The sequence below is a fragment of the Sapajus apella genome, unplaced genomic scaffold (assembly GCF_009761245.1).
Source record: "Sapajus apella isolate SASKATOON/1434 unplaced genomic scaffold, GSC_monkey_1.0 scaffold5, whole genome shotgun sequence".
Lineage (NCBI taxonomy): Eukaryota > Metazoa > Chordata > Mammalia > Primates > Cebidae > Sapajus > Sapajus apella.
In genome coordinates, this window is record NW_022436945.1 from 47,444,640 (window position 1) to 47,464,861 (window position 20,222).

Below are 20,222 nucleotides of genomic sequence, written 5' to 3' on the forward strand. Positions count from 1 at the left end.
CAAAAAAAAAAAAAAAAAAAAAAAAAAAAAAAAAAAAAAAAAAAGAATAGCAAGAGTTATCTTTGCTCTAGTCCCCAGAAAGTTCCTCATCTCCTTCTGAGACCACATTAACCTGGAGTTTATTGTTCTTATCACTATCAGCATTTTTGTTAAAGCCATTCAACAGTTCTCTAGGAAGTTCCAAACTTTCCCACATTTGTAAATCTTTTTTTCTGAGCCCTCCAAATTGTTCTAACCTCTGCCTTTTACCCAGTTCCAAGGTTGCTTCCACATCTTTTCAGTAATGCCCCACTCTAATGGCACCAATTTACTGTATTACTCTATCCTCACACTGTTGATAAATACATACCCAAGACTGGTACTTTACAAATAAAAGTTTATTGGACTCACAGTTCCACATGGCTGCGGAGGGCTCCAAGTCATGGAGGAAGGCAGGGAAAAGCAATTCACCTCTTACTTGGATGGTGGCAGGCAAAGAAAGAGTGTTTGTGCAAGGAAACTCCTCTTTATAAAACCATCAGATTTCATGAGACTTATTCACTATCACAAGAACAGCACGAGAAGTACCCGCACTAGGATTCAGTTACCTCCCACTGAGTCATTCCCACAACATGTGGGAATTGTGAGAATTACAATTCAAGATGACATTTGGGTGGGAACACAGACAAACCATGTCGGGATCCCAACATTACTTGTCTTTTGCAACAACTAATTTGACCCCCAGCCTCTGTTCTCAATATACCCCTCCCCATTCTCATTCCCGCTTTCAATCTGCTCTCCAGACAGCTACTGGATATTTCCAAAATGCAAACAACAAATTATATAGTATAGTTTATTTTTTTAACTCCCTACTGCTTTTTTAAATAGACTTGATGAAACTTATCTTGAGAAATATGATCTTAACATATGATCATAGCAAAAACAAATGTGTAGTTATAATTTACCTGAATCTATACAATGAATGTGAATGTACTCTACATATTTAATTTCAGAAAAGAAAAATATTAATTTAAGTAAAATATCGATTTTTTAAAAATCTGGAAAAGGTAGAATAAATCTCTAATAGTAATGACCAGTACATTGACTCATTAGAAATCTGTTAGATAAAAAAGTGCTAGGTGCCATTTGCATGATGTCATAACTAACTGCACAGACACAGTCACAGTGGCTAAGTTTATATTGCTCTTGAGAGAACCAGGTAGATCATACTTATTTTTGTCGGTAAAGAGTTTTTAAAATGTGAAGTAGTTTCATTGATAATATTCAAACAAATGCATTTAGCCATTTCCTCTACTTATCGTTTCATTTACCAGTGGAGAGAAAACAAGTCATTGTCACCTAAGCATTAGCCTGGTGGTCACTTTGTTCTCACAAGGTAAGGACATAAGTGGATGAATTGTTACAACACGTTATCTTTAGAATTTTTTCACTGTAGTAGCTTATGCCTTTGTGATGTCTTTTACTAATATATTCAAAAGAGAAAGGAAATTCTGCTTGTAATACTTTCTGAAAATACCACATCAGTTGTTTTTTTTAAACAAGTTAATCTGAGAAGAAAACACCTGTCTCTTGTTAAATAATGAGTGATATTTTTCTGTGAATTTGTTTGAAGAAATAATGCTAATCTGTATAGCCATGATTCATTTCTAGTTGTCTGTTTCTTCCCATTTGAAACAAAAACTTCCTGTTATTGAGATTCCTGGAAAACAAAGACAAGTGATTCTTCACTTGCCTGTGGAGATATTCTTCATGAAGAGGAACTCAAAATGTACTTGGTGATGATTGACTGACTTAAAAGAATAGGGTAGTAGTGTTGTAAGAGGCACTAGCTCATTTGTAAGTTTTAAGCCTAAATGAGATAAACCACTAGGTGGGGGCTCCTTCAGTTTTCTGTTATGTTTGCTTGTGAACTAACGACCATTTTGAGCATTGATCTTAACTGTAAATTATTTTAAAGAAAGTTATTTATTGTCATTGCTTTCACAATTACTTCTACATGAGTAATTTCTTATCTCTTAACCTCTTTTCATGCCTAAGCAGTTCAGAAAATTCCTATACAATAAATGCACTTATGTGAATAATTTTATGTGAGGCTACTGAGAAATTGAAGAGCTATTCATAGGATCTTTCTGCCTATCAAGTAGAATGTAATAACTTTTCTCTAAAAAATGGAAAAAAAATCAGTTTTGTGCTCAACCTAAATTTATGTATTTACTTTTTAGAGATGGGGTCTAGCTCTGTTGCCCAAGCTGGAGTACAGTAGCATGACCATAGCTCACTGCAACCTTGAACTCCTTGGTTTAAACAATTCTCCCATGTCAGCCTCCTAAATTACTAGGACTACAGGCAAATCCACTATACCCAGATACTTTTTTTATTTGTAGAGGCTCGACATGTTGCTATGCTGTTCTTGAACTCCTGGCCTCAAGTGATCCTCCCAAAGTGCTAGAATCACAGGTGTGAGCTACTGTGTGGGTCTCAACCTAAATTTAAGAAGAACACACCAAGAATGATTAGACAGCAACTACTGATTAGGATTCTTGCATTTTATTCTTTTTGGTTCATATGTGATTTTGAGCAAATCATTTGAACTCATTTCCATTTAACTGTGTCTAGAGAGTACATATATTATACAAGTTGTGAAATAAAAAATATATACATAAAAAAATGAGTCACTTTTCCAGCTTATCAACTACCATCTGCAAATGAATATTTTCAGCTGTTCTTGGGGACTTTCACTGTTGTGCAGAAGTATGTGTGGTTTATTGAGAAACTCAAAGCAGCTACTAAACTTAAAAAATAAAATGAGACATTTTTCATTTCACTTCCCCAGATTATTCGTCAACCATGTTGGCAAATACAAGCATAATCTGATTCCTGTTTGCATATCTTGCTTCATATCCTACTTTTTTTATATTTATTTTTTATTTTTGTTTTTGAGATGGAGTCTAGCTCTGTCACCCAGGCTGGAGTGCATTGGCGTGATGTCAGCTCACTGCAGCCTCCGCCTCCCAGGTTCAAGCAATTCTCCTGCCTCAGCCTCCTGAGTAGCTGGGATTACAGGCACCTGCCACCACGCCCAGCTAATTTTGTATTTTTAGTAGAGACAAGGTTTCACCATGTTGGCCAAGCTTGTCGCGAACTCCTGGCCTCGTGATCTGCCCGCCTCAGCCTCCCAAAGTGCTGGGATTACAAGCTTGAGCCACCACACCCAGCCCATGTCCTACTTCTTATACATTGTAGTTTGCATCCCAACACAATACATTGCTTGCAGTCCCTGTCCTGTGATATGCAAATGACCCTCTGCACATGCTGCCACCTCTCTGCTGTCTCAATTAGAATGAGGTCTCTTAGGGAAGGATCTAGGCCTTAATAATTTTGAATCTTCATCATAATTCCTTCACAGGGAGACTCAGCTTTTTTTCCACCCCAACATATCTGTTAGACTCCTTTCTGTCATCAATGTCTGTGCCTCTTTACTATAATAAGTCTTGGTGAAAACTTAAAAAGCTGGGTCTCTCTAAATCAAAGATAAAAGGATCAAATCAGAAACTGAAGTCAGAGCTCTTATGAAATTTGACAATGCCCTGAAGGTAGATTCTGAGGGGATAGGGTTAGAGAATCACTGGCTGTATATATTATGTGGATTCAATAAGTATTTGTTGATGACTTCATAAAAGAAGAAATGCCTTTTCTAATAATACATGATAAAATATATCATAGCTTTGAAAACGGCTTTACTCTTTTGCTTGAGTTTTTTCATGCTAACACGGGATAGGCTCTCTTTTTTGGTATTTGCTGTCGTTCAAATTTTTGTAAGTAATTGTTGATTACTTACCTGATATGAACTTGAAATTTTCTTTAGAATTGTTTACATATTAATGAATCTAATTGTAAAAGAACAGATATAAAATTTCAAAAGAAAACAAAATACAAAAGAATACCAAAAATACAAAGAAGTATTTCAGCATGGAGCGGTTAGTACCCCTGCTATGTTTGGGGTTTTGGTGATTGAACCATGTGATTTTGTGGTGGGGTTCTTTTCCCCTTATCTTTAGCACTTCTCAAGTTCAGCATTCACAACCTTCTCTTTCTTTCCTGTTCTGTTAAGTTGCCTTTGTCCTTGCTTCTCAAGCATAGCACCCCCTTACTTCTCCAAAGAACTGAAGAGATTTCTCAGAAGCCCTTGGCTTTTATCCTTACAAGGCCAAGTCAAATGAAATTAGAGATTTTCTTTCAGCTCTTTAAAAGCTTTGCGTCTACAGAGAATTTAAGCAAGGTAAATTAAAACATACAAAATTCAGAGTTTTGGTTACAACTCTGATATCTTGGAAGGATATTCACATTTTATTATGTATGAAGAGTAATGTTTCAAAGTATCAGTTGTTTAATTTTAGACCAATATTGGAATTAAGTACCCTACAAATGGGTGTTTCTAAAGGATCCTTGGTGTTAATTTGGGGATCCTATTTTCTCCAAACTTAACAAAAATTTGAGGCAGAGTATGAGGAAAAAATAAAACATAATTTACTATGAGGCTTGGTTTCCTCTCTAGTAAAGTAAAAAGAACTATAGCAACTACCTCATTGATTTGTGTGAGGATAGAAAGTGAGATTATAAAATAGTTAACAGAAAGTTTAGCAGAATTAAATATTCAATAAATATCATCAGTGTGACCATTATCCTCATCCTCATTTTCATGTTACCTTTTATAACACTTTATTTTTTACATAAGCCAAATGATGAACCAAAAAAACCTGCGTGTTTATTCCAAATATTGATGCTACTAGCGAAAACAACCCCACAATACATATTCTTTTCTAGATTAAGTTTCACTATCATGTCACTGAATTCTCAGTTCTTAATGGATGGGTTAATTTTCTCCTTCATGTTAAACTTGTGTATCAGTATCTATGTCATTATTCATGTTAAATAATTAATGTCAAATTATTAATGTTAAATAATTAATGTATTGTCATTCTTGTTAGCTGTTCTATTTTCACAATCACCTTGTTATAAATAGAATTTTTGATGCCACAAAAGATGTAGCACTCTAATATAAATTTCTTCAGTAAGGCAATTTACTTCTATAGAAGGGTGTGGCTCACAAATGGCAAGTGCACATTTGGACGAGGGAGGAAAAGAGATATTTATGCCTGATGGGGTCGCCCCTACTGCTGTGTTGTTCCCCTATTGGTTAGGGCTAGACAGCACAAGCTAGACTAATCCCAATTGGCTATTTTAAAGAGAGCAGGGTCTGAGCTGAAGTGCCAGGGTCTGTGGTTTGGCAGGAAGGACTGTTACAGGCAGGTCAGAGCAGGTAGCCAGGGGTGACCTAGGTCAAAGAAGGTGACTAGAGCAGGCGACTTGAGCAGGTGACCAGGATGAGTCAGGACAGAGAGGGGTTGGGGGGAACAGTTATGAACTACTGGCTAGAAGCGGTGAAGAAAGTTGTTTACTGAAACTACAAGGAAGTTAAACTTTAAAATAGAGAATGAAAGAATAAGACAGCTGAACATACTGACATATTGAATCTTTGAAGAGAAACTTGGGGTTCACTATATCTAACAACTTCTTGTGGGCTTTGTGACTTTATGAAAATCGCTGGATCACACCCCTCTATAATATGAAAAGGCATGGCCTTCTAGAACTTTTGGCAAATAGAAGGGCCAGGATCATATAATGATATTTAGGAAAGGTGTCTTGATTTTTATTATGCAATTCTGTTTCATTTCCACCTTTGCACCTTCTGGGCAAATTCAGTAGCATGCATTTTCTGAAACAATTTCTTCTAACTCTTACACCATTGTCTTGTGTTGTACTTATTAGTAATAAAATAGCAAGGTATAACAAGCAACAATTTCTAGCTTTAAAAACTTCTCAGAGGTAAAAATCACATTAAATCCCATTAAAAATACATTTCTGAGTCTAGTATGTGACTGTTGCTTGTTATAAAATTGAGCACATGATAGGAACACATAAAGTAATACCAATGATTCTATCCTCTCTGTATATGTGTGTGTTTATCTGTGTGTGTGTCTACATTTACATACATATATGCTTCTGAAATGGAAATCTTTGTTGTAAGACTGACTCCCATTAAATGCAGATGGATGAAACAAAATCATCTAAACAGTTTTTGCCAAATAATTCTTGGTAAAGATAATATTGTACATCTTTCTCTGCCATATTTAAGGTATTTCTTGAACCAAGGAAAGTAGAACTCATTTATTTATTTATTTATTTTTGATATGGAGTCTCACTCTATCACCCAGGCTGGAGCGCAGTGGCGCGATCTTGGCTCACCACAACCTCTGCCTCCTGGGTTTGAGGGATTCTCCTGCCTTAGCCTCCTTAGTAGCTAGGATTGCAGGCACCTGCCACTCTGCCTGGCTAGTTTTTTGTGTTTTTAGTAGAAACGGGGTTTCTCCATGTTGGCTAGGCTGGTCTTGAAATCCTGACTCAAGTGATCTACCAGCCTCAGCCTCCCAAAATACTGGTATTATAGGAGTGAGTCACAGCGCCTAGCTAGAACTCTTTTCAGAAGGCTCTTTCTAATGAGTTTAGGATATTTTATATATACATATATATTATAATTTATAATGTTATATATTGTATATATGCAATATATATATATACACACAATATATTGTATACTTATACAATGGTAGGTAGATAGATAGATAGATAGATAGTAGATAGATAGATTCATATCAGCAATTTAAAGGTGGTCCGAGAATAATTTTTTTATGGTGCATCCTTTACTATGCTTTTTAGAGGAATGATGATAAGTTTAGTAGCAAGACCAATAACAACAATTATGCCAGGTTACCTGCTTAGTATATTTCACATATGAGTTTCTTTGCTATTCACAATAGTTGTGTGACAGGAACTATCAAACTTATTCTGTGAAAGACCAGACAGTCAATATTTTAGGTTTTGCAGGCTATATATAATCCCTATTGCTACTAGTGCTGGAAGTACTTCTGCTGCTGATACTGCTCTTCCTCCTCTTTTTCTTTCTATAACTACATCTATATTTTTTTTTATTCTAAACTTTCAAAAATAGAGGAAACATTCTTATATGACAGATCGCACATACTCAGGCCATGGCGAGCTTTTGTCTGCAGACCACAGTTTGCTGACCCCTATTCTATGAAATACCTATCAATAGCCCTACATTACAGATAGGGACACAGAACCCCAAGAAGCTAGCCAACTTGCTCATTGTGTCTCAGTTAAAGATAGTGCTTTGACCCTCAGGCAACAATACGATCTTAAAATACCTGCTTCTTATTCACCAAGCTTAAGTACCCTGTGTCTTGGGAGGGATTTGATTAACCATACTGATATTGTCTTGTTTTTCTTAGAGGCAGCAACTGTGAGCTAGCGATGATACAGATAACGGTGATGACAATAGTTCAACATGTGGGTGCTTATGTGAAAAGCACTCTGCTTCATATGTATGATTTAAAAAAAAATCCTCACCATTATCCTATGAAAAAGGATTATTTGCTTTTTATAGATGAAGAAACTGAAGCTAAGAGATTCATATATCCAGGCCACAGAGTTCATAAGTTATGTAACTGGAATTAGTACACAGGCCTTGCATCCCTAGAACCTGTATTCAATGCTATGGCACTATACTGCCTTACCATTGAACCTCTTATGTACTGGGACCTGTGACTTTGATTAGAGTTAGTGAAACTTATTTTGGCTCAGCCTTGTAAGAGCTAGCAAAAAGAAACCTTCTTAACCATCTGTAACAATAAGGAAAGAAATAAAACAGAAACAGGAAAAATAATGTATGTGTATATTATATATATGAGATACATAGACATAGATATACAACTATAACTATGGATAGATACATATGTAATATTTTAAAGTTGCTCCTAATAAATACAGTTGAGACAGAATCTGAGTTATCATCATGAAATTTAGGAGGAATGACTGCTGTTTTGGAGCATTGACACTTTGAACACTGAGAAAACTTGGCACAACCCATTAGCTAATTATTTTCATGAGCCTATTGTAGAGGATTCATTCTAGTCTACCACTGTCTTCTTGTAGGTCAACTGTCTCTTGATAAAAAGCAGAGTTGCATTTAGATAAGAATACTTTCAATAATGTTAATGCAAATGTTGTCTTAAAAAAGTTAATGTCTAGCAAGTTGTTTTGATAGGGAAGCTCTCCTAGAATTATTCTAGAAAATAACTGAAGATATTTGTTCAGAAATTTTTGGTCATTTTCTAATAATTAAGTTTCTTTTAATGGGTTATCCTGAACAGGTAGTTTTAGACTAAATTACTCTAGAGCCTTCTTAGTATCAGAATCAATTAGGCATCAGGCATACTTCTAAAAGGATTTTCATGAAAATGATCCCTCTTTGTATACAATATTGTCAAGATGATGTGATGACAATGTTCTAGAATTACAATTTATTTTTTTACTCTAAAATACACTTTATAGCAGCTAGGACAAGTGGCGTTTTTGTAACTTCTTCAGCCAGTTTCAGTATTGATCTTTATATTTGGTTTATATAAACAAGTCTGCTGTCTACACAGTTAACTGCAATTTGATCAAGTCGAAAAGATCATTGAGAAGGTCTACTAGCTGCATATCTGCCTAAGCAGAGCATCTCCTCAAATGTTCAGTGGCAAATGATTCAGCACAATAGTATTCAACATTGCTTTTCTGGCTTACACCTGTGAGTGAAAACATCGTGGCTCTTCTGTTGAGAATCTAGTTGAGAATATGCTTTTCTTAGAAATAAGGTTAGTGATTAGCACTTGGTAAAGCCATCTTGCTAAAGCCATCACAAAAGTGGAAGCTATGGATAATGGCTTTTGGTAGGTTTATGTGATATTTTTCTTTAGATATTAATAACGTTTCTATGAACAATTGTTTGAACATCATGGCTATTTGAAGACAGCTCATCACCTGATGTAAAATGTTAAGAAACAATGATTCGTATATGGCATGATGTGAAAGAGACTTTTAATTAAATTAAGAGTGGATTTAAACTCTATTGATTCAACCTGTTTTTAAAAAATAGACTCTCACATTCACGTCAAGAAGATAAAATGTTTTGTAGTAGAATAAATTGAAATAATCAGCATTGCTTCTTTGAAATCATAGTTTCTTATCACAAGCAGAACTTTGGACTGTGGCATTTTAAATCACTTAGCAATGAAATACATAAAGAAAAAAAATGAGGGCTATTGTGATGCCTCATAGTATAAGGCATCAATTGCTCTTTTTATACCAAACGAGTATACAATAAGTTCAGCATTCCATAATATAAGTTGTTTACAGTAGGATTTGTTAAGGGTCTTCACTTATGCCTAATGTCCCTAAAATATGTTATCAAGACACAACAGTACCTCAAACATTTTGGATTTTGAAATAATTTTTCAGTAATGAATATGCTTTTTAATCCCTTAGTAATTTCATATTCTCTGAATATATATAAAATATACACGAGTGTTTCCCACTAGCATGTGATATACCATGTTTATTTTTTATTTGCAGGCATTTCTGTCTGAAATTTCTAAGTTTTCTCCCCTTTATTGCTACCTAATGAGCACTTGAAGAGCACTGATAATGAATAATTTTGAAATGATCGTATACTAGCCCTCTGAATATTCTCATTCTCAAAGCAATATATTAAGATGTGTCCATTGAATTATATGTGGCTGAATTAGTTGAATTGAAACCATGTAAGTAATCTTTTGAATGGCCAAAGAAAAAGAACTGATGAACTTATTAAATGAAGAAAATATTTCTGCTTCCAAGACACATATGCACGTTTGCACACACAATGTCAGTCAAGTTGCTTTTGTTTCAAGGTGAGAAAACCTAACTCAAATTTACCAAAACTAAAATAAGGAATGTAATCTCTCAGGTAACTGGACTTTCAAATAGTGAGGCTTGTTTCAGAACTAAAAAGTTCATTTTCTGCTATAAAGCTTTTGTCTCACACCATCACTATCATGCTGCTTGCTTCTGTGATTGGCTCCTTTTTCAGATTTTTTTTTTTCCAGATATCAACAAGATGACCACAGGCATCTTCAAACCTGTATTTTTTATAGACCTCATGTTCTTGTAGAAGGAGTGTTCTTTCTCTCTGTGAGCACTGCTCACCGGTCATTAGGGAATAATCTGATTGGGCTTTCTGACATACTTGATAAAACCCTCTGAATGGCCAAACCTGGGTAATCGATTCACCACTCCGATTTGAGAGGTACTGGAGAGGGTAAGCCCTTCCACACTACTTTAACTGAGCAGGATTAATATTGAATGGTATATGGTATCTGGAAACAAGGGATGCATTAGACATGTAATTTTATGACACAGTAAAAAAATCTTCTAAATCTACTCTAGTAGAGATATTTTGTTTTTTATAAAGATGTCCTTGGTGTCTTTTTTATTGCTGCTTTGCTTGTTTCCCCAAAATATTATTTTTAAAAGAAAAATCCTTCATGAATAAGAATTACCACTTCTAATCCCACATGAGGCAACCTAATATACTATCAGATGCTGTTTCCTTAAAGGAAAAAAATAAGGCTGTAATATACAGGATTTCCTTTCCATTCACTAGTGGTGTCAGTGAGAATCTTTAAAACATTCAAATTAAACAAAAACTATGAAAACTCCCCAATGATAGTACACAGCCTAGTGAACATTTAAATGGACAAAGGTTTTTTGTTTGTTTGTTTGTTTTTGTTTAAGCATAAAGTAAATTGTCTGAAATTGATTATGCTTGATTTTTCATGCAGGAATTATGTGAAAAAGTATTTGAGCCTTGTTTTATGGAAGAGTCAAAGGTATTGTTTGACATTGATATTGAAATTCTAAACTATGAATTTTTATATTCTATTAAAGTCAACTCTTCCACCTTTCCCCATTTCAAGTGTTCTCTAGAATTTTAACAAGCATTAGATGGAACATGTTATTAGGTAAACATGTCTGATTTAATACATAAATTTTCTAAATATTTAATCTTGGAATCTGTGATATGAGAGAAAGCTCTATTCATCTATGACACAGAACTCTATTCGTCTTTCACTGTGACATCTCACTCATTCACTCTCTCTTTCTTTGCTTTAGTAATCGTTACCTTGAAATATCATGATTTTTTTAATATAGTAGAGGAAACCAAAATGGACATATAATAGGAACCAAATGGCTCATTTAATCTTATATTAAATTGAAATAATGAAATGGGATGTCCATTTTAGAAATACTAAGAAAATATAAAACTATTAAATAATATGGCATTAACTATGAAATGATATTTCTACTGGAGTCTAATATATGTATCTTAAAATCAGTCAAACTCTATACTGTTACTTTATAAATATTTCACTTCTATGACAATTTTTACTTTTTATAGGCAACTATAATATAAATGCCTAGTACCTCCAAATTATGCTAATAATGCTTCCTATTCTTTGAGTGTAAAGCTAAATTTTAACTTTTCCAAATTCCTTTTATTAATACTGCAAACATAAAAGTAGAATAAAATCTGTCAAAAATGAACAATTTGCACAAAGAATTCAAACTTCTCGGGTGACAGCATTTTAGCACACAGAGGGGAGTTGTCAGAATTTCACTACAGGCAGTTTTATTCTATACAATGATATATTTTAAATTATCTTGAAAGAATTAGGTGGTAAAATTCACTGTCAGGATCCTGGGAGAATAGCCATATTTTTTTTAATTTCTTTATGTGCCAATTTGGTCTCTTTATACTGGGTCATTCTGATCTCATTTTTGTAAACCTATTCATTCAATACCTTTGCAAGGAACTTTCTGCATTCAGGTCTTTGGGGGCATGTATTGATCTCAATCAACTAACTAATACGCTGTCAAGTCCTGCTGGGCCTTTCTTGACAGATTCTCTCACAGATCACTTGGATTGATGAAAAGTAAGGGAAGATTCTGGACTAATTATAAGGAAAATAAGAGTCTCCTTGTCCATTTTCTTTATAAGAACAGTTAATTGGACACACAAACCTTTATATATATTCTGCTAAAAACCTCCTCCTCTGATTCTTCATTATTTTGCTTAACCATATCATTATATGTGTAAAGAACTTCTTTGAACACTGGGCCCATAATGGATATATTAAAATGTTTTCACTCTTCTCTGAACTAAGTTGAGCTACACTTAGTTTTCTATGACTCTGGTATTGAAAGACCTCATGCTAATTCCCTTATAGATCTGCCTTCTTTAAGGCCTACTGACTGAAGAGCTGATAGGAAGAATGCCTATTGGCCATTATTTGAGAGTAATACATGATGAATAGCTTTTACTTTGAGATCTACATTGTCTCACTTCATCTTTAATAACATTTATTCAATCAAATTCAGGCTGCTGCATTTTGTATCTTAGAGACTTCCTTGTGGGGAGGGATTTGGGGTGAGGGATTAGCATTTTGTTGCAATCCACCTATGAACTTTGTTTCCTGTGCTTTTAACACGCTTTCTTATTCTGTTTTTTGAGTTAGTGCTACTGAATGTTTTCTGATCTATCAGCAGGGAGGAAAAGAAAATTTACCACATTATGTTTTTCTTAGCATGCTAAGATAGGCTTTAAAGCAGAACTTTAAAAACATAAGCACAGCAGGCTAGCTTCCTGCCTGTGTCCTCTAGGGAACAAACCTCTTTGTTGTGACTTCCCTGGTTTATAGTTTTATTCTTGTTGTTAGCTTCTGTGGTTCTAGAGGCAAATTCTCTCCTGCTAGTTCTCCTTTGAAATAATGCCAATATCATTTTTCCAGCACGATAACCCTTTATCTTAAACACATAATTTCAATATTTTCTTTATAGCAGCAACTATGTTCAGTTCTGTTAAATAGATGCATAATAGAAATATGGTGCCAATTAATCCAAGTTTTTCATATTATAGTTTACTTATAATGATACAATTGCCGTCTATCTAATAATTACATTATTTTGGAAAAATAAAACAGAGGAAAGTATATAAGAAAGTATGTTTAAATATCTACTTTACATAAGGGCATTGGGTTAAAATCACTATTTGGTGAATTGTTATATCCTTCATTTGGTAGAGACCTTTTCAAGAACTCCATGAATATTTTCTGCCAGAAAACGGGTAGATTGAGAGTTAACATTGCCATCAAATTTGCAACATTTCTCAAACACAAATAGTTGCAGTGTGAATGTGTTGTAATTTTTGAAATTTCCCCAGAATTTCAATGTTTCTCTTGTTTATGATTTGAGATGTAGTAATTTTATCATTTGCCTTTCTTTTGTCATTCATGTGTGTTTTCACCAGAAATGCACTGAGCTTTTACGATGTCTCAGACATTCTAGCAGGTCCTAGAATGAGAGAGAACACATATGAGCTGCAGTTCATGCTTCCAACACTCAAGGAGTTTTATATCTGATTTATCCCATTTAGTCATCGCTGAATGGTTTCATTTAGGTCAGTCTTCCAACAAAGGCAGGTTAGAAAAGTGAAACGATGTTTTGGTTTCATTGTCTTTAAAATTATAACAAATGTTAAAATGTTTTAGAAATTCTATAGTAATTTGTGGGTAGCCAAGGGGTGTGTGTGTGTGTGTGTGTGTGTGTGTGTGTGTGTGTGTTTATATATAAACAAAAGATATTGTAATATACATAAATATATAAATTATATTGCACACACTTGCTATTAGTATTTTTCTATTTAATATATAATTCCTGGAGCATACAAAATCATAAATATTAAATAAATTTTCATAACAGAATTGAGTATAGAGCGAACCTCATCATTTTTGTTTTCTTGGAATGTGATATTTGGGCTGCATGTTGAAAAGGGTTAAATAATTGGTATCTTCTTTTGATGTCAAGCTTTGATAGAATGAATTGATTTATAAGTAAAAATACAGATTCAAGAAATTCATAAACTATGCTCTTTTTGTAAATTTTGGCATAAATAAAATATCACAGAAAATGGCCCATCTTTTTCTCTCTTTTTTCAAAAGTGCTGTATAATATGACTAATGATATTTTCAAATAGCACAAGAGAATTGGGAGTATAAATGTGACAAATAATTTTGTCTTGCATAGTCACAGTGTCTGCTTTTTTGTTTGTTCCTCTACCAGTCTTTCCTGAGTCAGGCCAAAGAGATTTTACTTCTCAGTTATCAAGATTATTTTTGTCTTTCTTATACACAAGAAATAATAAAAATAAACCTTTTAAAACACCTACTATGAGTCACAAACATATTCTTTGCGCTCCCTTTCCTTTAGCAAATTGATTTCTCAATCGAAATCTATAATTTTATATATTTGATTATAAGTTCCAAGAGTTAAGAGTTCACCAGCTTATTTTCAGTACTTGATATCAATCACATAGTAGGCACATATTACACATAGTCCAAATTAATAAATTAGTAATGAGGGAATTAATGAAAGCTCATTCACATTTTTTCTCTTTTGTCATTAATTGTGTTGAGGCATTATTTTGCTCAATCTTTGCAAAAATTAATTGCTCTGATTTTTTAAAATTTTCTTTCTTTTAATTTTTTTGTAGTAATGGTTGCTACAATAGATTTTTGAGACTTAATGAAATATATTTTGTTAATGGTGCTTTCAAAATTAACACTTGTCATTTAACCAAGCCTATTTTTCTAGTGAATGAAAGAAAGAAAAGCATTTTTATGGTTTTATAAAATAAATTTCCCGCTGTATCTGTGAGTACTTGAAATTTATCATAAATATAAAGCATTTCTCATGGCAATGCAGTTTCAATACTAGGACCAAGGTGATATTCTGCAGGCCAAAAGATTTTCATCTCTTTCAGATTAATTGATTTCTTCATAACAATTACTGTATTGAATTTCATACTAAATTCATTTCCAAAATGCATTTTCTTAATTTTTAGGTATCATAATGGTATTAAGAAGCCCTGTATATTTTACAAATGAGTCTCGAATAATTTACAAATGAAATTATATGTCCTGGATATGCTTCAGAATATTCTGGGAGGGGGAAAGCAGCATGGGAAGAAGGAGATGAAACAATATAGCCCCAAATTGATTGTTAAAGCTGGGTAATAAGCTTGTACTTTTATTTTCTTCTTTCATTAGTACATCTCTGAAGTTTTAATTCTTTTTTTTTTTTTTCCTTTTTGAGATGGAGTCCCCGCTGTATTACCAGGCTGGAGTGCAATGGCGGGATCTTGGATCACTGCAACCTCTTTCTCCCTGATTCAAGTGATTCTCCTGCCTCAGCCTCCTGAGTAGCTGGGATTACAGGTGTGGGCCACCACACCCAGCTAATTTTTGTATTTCTAGTAGAGATGGGGTTTCACTATGTTGGCCAGGATGGTCTCCATCTCCTGACTTCGTGATCTACCCTCCTCAGCCTCCCCAAGTTTTAATTCTTTTTAAATCATCTTTTTGGCATGTGGTTCTCTGTCCCTTATTTATCTCACTCCTGTGATCTGTAGGTATCCATTCAAAATGTTCCTTCCGCCCCCCATACACTGCCAGAGTCTTTCACTGGACTCGTACTTGCTCTTCCCTCAGATCTCAGCTTTCTCTAGGTTCCACTTGTCCCTCACTTCACTTACCTCAGTTAGGTGCCACTGTTGCGCTCTCCTCTCTCTCCCTTATCAAGGTACATATCAGACTTTCCTGTTATTGCTTAGTCCTGTACTGAGACTGAAATCTCTCAGTACAAGAATAGTGTTGTCTTATTCATATGGTATCCTTAATAACAACCACAGAACGGGAGCAGATGCTGAATGAAATACACAGACAAACACTGGTTACGTTTGCTTCAAATTACTCTATGTTTTCTGTGCCGCAAGTAATATCCACTAGGGAGAAGCTCGTCAATGACCTTTGCACCTCCATCAATGATTTTATGTCTGGGATAAGTCAAGCGTGTAGTTGTTTCTCTGCTAGCTCATACTTTACTAAATTCATTGCAAATGTGTAGGATTATTAGGATGAAGAGGGAAAAAAAGTAACCAGAATAAGAGGATAGGTATCAAATTGACTTTACACAGCTTTTCTTTGATCATGACTTTCAATTGGTGTTTACATCATCACCTGAGAGCCGACTTTATAAATGCCATATGGTTATAGTCAGAGTGGGATTTGAAGACAAAAAAAATCAAACTGTCATAATGCTAGGCATGTCCAATTTTCCATCAGCACAAACAACACATTGGTCTAGGTTTCTTTTTTTCAGCAGTAGAGATTATTTCCAACAAGAAATCAGGCCTTTTTTTTTTTTTTTTTTTTTTTTTTTGGAGGATTAGAGCTACTTTCAGGGTGTTTTAAAAACTTAGAATAATTCCACATGCCATTTTTAAATGTAGTATGGTGTGGGTTCCCTGTTCCCCACATGGAGTTATTATTGTAGTAGAGCAGATATATATAACTTACTAACATCCAAAACATTATAAAAGCAAAATAATAGTTTTATTTAAAAACCTCAGGAGAAAAGATGTGGCATCCATTTTATTGTCTTTAAAGAGCAGAAATGTCATATCACTAAAGCAAAATAATCATGATCAGCAGTTGAAAAATTTACGGCAAACAACAACAAAAAAGAAAGCATGAAATCTGCCTGGAGGGCCATAAACTATTAAACGTGTTTACAGCAGTATATAGAAAATGGGGAAAAGTTGAGTTGAAAAATGGTATAACTGTAGAAATCAATGGGGGTTTTATGGTTTAAGAAAAAAGTTGTGTTTATTTTCCCAATTGCATATCTTCTTAGTTTATTGATACCTTCTTTTATCCATTGGTCGGTGATGACATTATTAATATTTCTATGAATATGTGTAGAATTTGTAATAAATGGGTTAGGGAAAAAGCATCTGATAGCAGCATATTTACTTCTGTAAGTCTTACTTTTTAAAATTATGTTTGAGCCTTTATCTATGCATTTATCCTTTTAGAGTTTCTCATAAAAGTCAGATATTACCTCTTGCCATCTCTTAAACTCTGTAAGTGCTGTTCATGAAAATCAAATTAGGCTTTTCTTGAGCTCCCTATTTAAAATTGCTAGTTGCTGATCCCACTCTAGATGCTAGCTGCTGATCCCACTCTAGATACCCTTTAACCTAAGTTGCTCCCATTGCCCTAAGCATCTTGCACATGTGATATAATTCATGTATTCATTATATTTACTGCTTGTTTTTGTCTCGCTCTGCATAAGAGAACTGACTCTCATTTATTATGGTGTTTGCCTAGAAAGGCACCTGTGCCTGATGAATTAATGAATGAAAGAATGAACTTCTAGTGATAATAATAGCTAAAAATTACTACGTGCTTTTCTGTGTACTAAGCATTGTTTTAATGACTACCTATGTATAAATTCGTCTATTCTTCAGAACACCCCATGAGGTCAGTGCTGTTATAATCCTTATTAAACAAATGAGAAAATTAAGCCACACAGAAGTGAAGCAACTTGATGGTCACTTAGCTAGTTGGTTTATATGACTAACAAGTGGCAAAATCGGGGTAGCAATGCAGTCTGTCCTGCTTCTGAGGTCATAATCTTACCCATTAAACTAAACTGCCTATAGATCGTAAACCTAGACTTATGGGGAAAATTGTATTTTCATAAATAAGTAGCTCTCAGTATTTTTAATGTCTCAACACACATGAAGGATTATGCCCCATACATCTTGAAAATAATGCCTTTCTAAGGGAGGCTGGAGAGGTAAGGATGAGGATTGCTGGCAGTTTTCTACAGGCTAGGTTACAGCATCCACTTTCTAACCAACCTCTCACACCACTCTTGAAAACCACCACCTTGATTTGACTTTTGAAAAAGTCTGCAATTTCTCAAGATGTCAGTTTTCTCATTCTAAAATGTGGATTCTGGAATATAAGCTATCAAATGTCTTTCTCTGTCCTAGTTCCATGGTTCTATAAATTGAATTCTATGCTCAGATGTAAAGGGGAAGTATTGACAGCAGAAAGAGGGAAAAGCCTTTTCCTGTACCAAATGCTGGTCAAGTCCTTTTTCTATTTGAACTTTAGTAGAAATTGCACAGGGTTTCTTAGTAAAATAGAAATTAAATGAAAGTTGAAAAAGAGATTGAAGATAGAAAAGTAAAGGCTTTTCCAGAATCCAAAATGGCCTTTGGATTTTTACTACAGCACTGGGCTTTTCTGAGCAGATCCATGAAGTTTTTACTTATTTGGCATACTTGACAGTGGATAGTCCACATTTTCATTTCAGAACACAAGTTGTTTTATATTGTTTTTCTGTTCATTAGATGATTTTTCTCCTTCAACTCTCACAATGGGACATAATTTCTGGCTCAAATGCTTTGCCTTATCTTTCTACACTCACTTATGGAGATTGTTTCTCTCCCAGATTTTATAGTCATCATAATAGTAATCATATCAAAATCTGGTCAATGCTGACTTAACTATACTATCACCTTAAAAAAATAAAATCTCAAAATATCTACATGTCATTGGGACCTTTATATTCTGTTATCGAAAAGTAAGATAGCACAACCTCTTTGGAAATCAGTCTGACAGTTTCTCCAAAGGTTACCCATAGCATTACCATATGACACAGTAATTCCACTCATGAATATATATCCAAGAAAAATGCACATAAAAATTTGAACGCGAAGGCTCAAAACAGCATTGCTGGCAATAGTCAAGAAGTGGAAGTGATTCTAAATGTTCATGAATTGATGTATGGATAAATTAAATGTAGTATGACTATGCAATGCAATATTATTTAGGAAAAGAAGTGAAGTACTGCTTTGTGCTACAACAATGGATGAGTGTTTTTAAGTTACGTGAGTGAAAGAAGCTGATCACAAAATATACAAACATACATTTTATAATTTCATTCATATGAAAAATCCAGAATAGCCAGATCTACAGAGACAAAAGGTAGATTAATGGCTGCCTACAGCTGAGATGGCTTGGGAGGAAATGAGGAGCAACTGCTAATGAACTTAAGAATGTTTTTTGTTTTGATTAAAATGTTCTAAAATTGGTTGTGGTGGTGGCTGTACAACTGTGAATATATTAAAAACTATTGAATTGTATACTTTAAATGGGTGATTTTTATGATATGTGAATTATGCTTTATTAAGATATATGTATGGATGTATGTGTGTCTGCTGGTGTGTGCATGTGTGTGTATATATATAATCTCCACACAAATGTATCATTTTACCTAGAGTAAATAGAATCAAAACTAATTAACAATCTACTCTCCCATTTTGCTATTGCCACTATTCTTTGGTTTTAAAATGTGCATGTATTAACAAAGCACATAGTGATGGTGGTTACATTAAAGGAAATTATGTATGTATGAGTGTTTTGTGGTTATTGTCATAGGTGATGAAAGCTATGTTCCAGTATTAAACAGAAAATCAATATTATTCTATATGCTAAGATTTTTGAGCCAGTATAAAGTAAATGATTTTTTTTTTGTATTTATAAGATCTATGAAGCTTCCAACCAATCTATATGTAATGGCACAGGACCTTAAAAATAGAAATGTATTTGTAACCAAAATATTGCATAAACAGGTGGTTTTATAATTAAGATTATCCGAACTTCTTAATAACCTGTATTGAACATGAACTGCTAACAGTACACAATTGGTGTCTTATTCCTTTTATAATAATGTTTTTAGTGTTCCACTGAAACATGGCCAGTAAATGTGCAATATTCTTAGTTACCATTATGAGGGATTCTGTATATTACAGTCTCTCCACTGTCTCTGCTGTTAGCTGGAAAAATGCTGGGAGCAACGGCAGCTACTATCAACAGGGAGCCATATTAATTATTTGAAATGTGCCTCATAAGAGGAATCAGCAGAGTTTATTACAAGTTGAATATTACTTGAAATGGGAAGGTTACTCCAACTGTTATCATAATCTATGTATCATTAACTTTCCTTGTTTAGGAAAAGAGATTAACAACCCTGTAAATTGCTATAGTAAATGTATAAAATATACAACTGCATATTCCCATTGTAGAAAGAAAATAGTGAGTCCTCCACTCCCACTCAAACCTTCTGTATATAAAGTAGCTTTAGAAATTGAACTGACTCTATAATTATGCTTCCTTGCCTCAAAATCCTATTTGCGTATTATCAGTATACAAACTATGGCTACTTCGAGCATTAGATGATTCTTTTATATTTAAGCTAACACTTTTTCAAATCAGTATCTTGGCCTTAAAATTAACTTTACCTCTTTCATC

The 20,222-nt window shown here is 34.1% G+C and overlaps 1 protein-coding gene across 5 annotated transcripts in view; it reads left to right on the top strand.

The window, feature by feature from the left end:
- ADGRL3 (adhesion G protein-coupled receptor L3) overlaps nucleotides 1-20,222 on the top strand; it is an 844,276-nt gene that overhangs the window by 568,359 nt on the left and 255,695 nt on the right. The window lies entirely within an intron of this gene.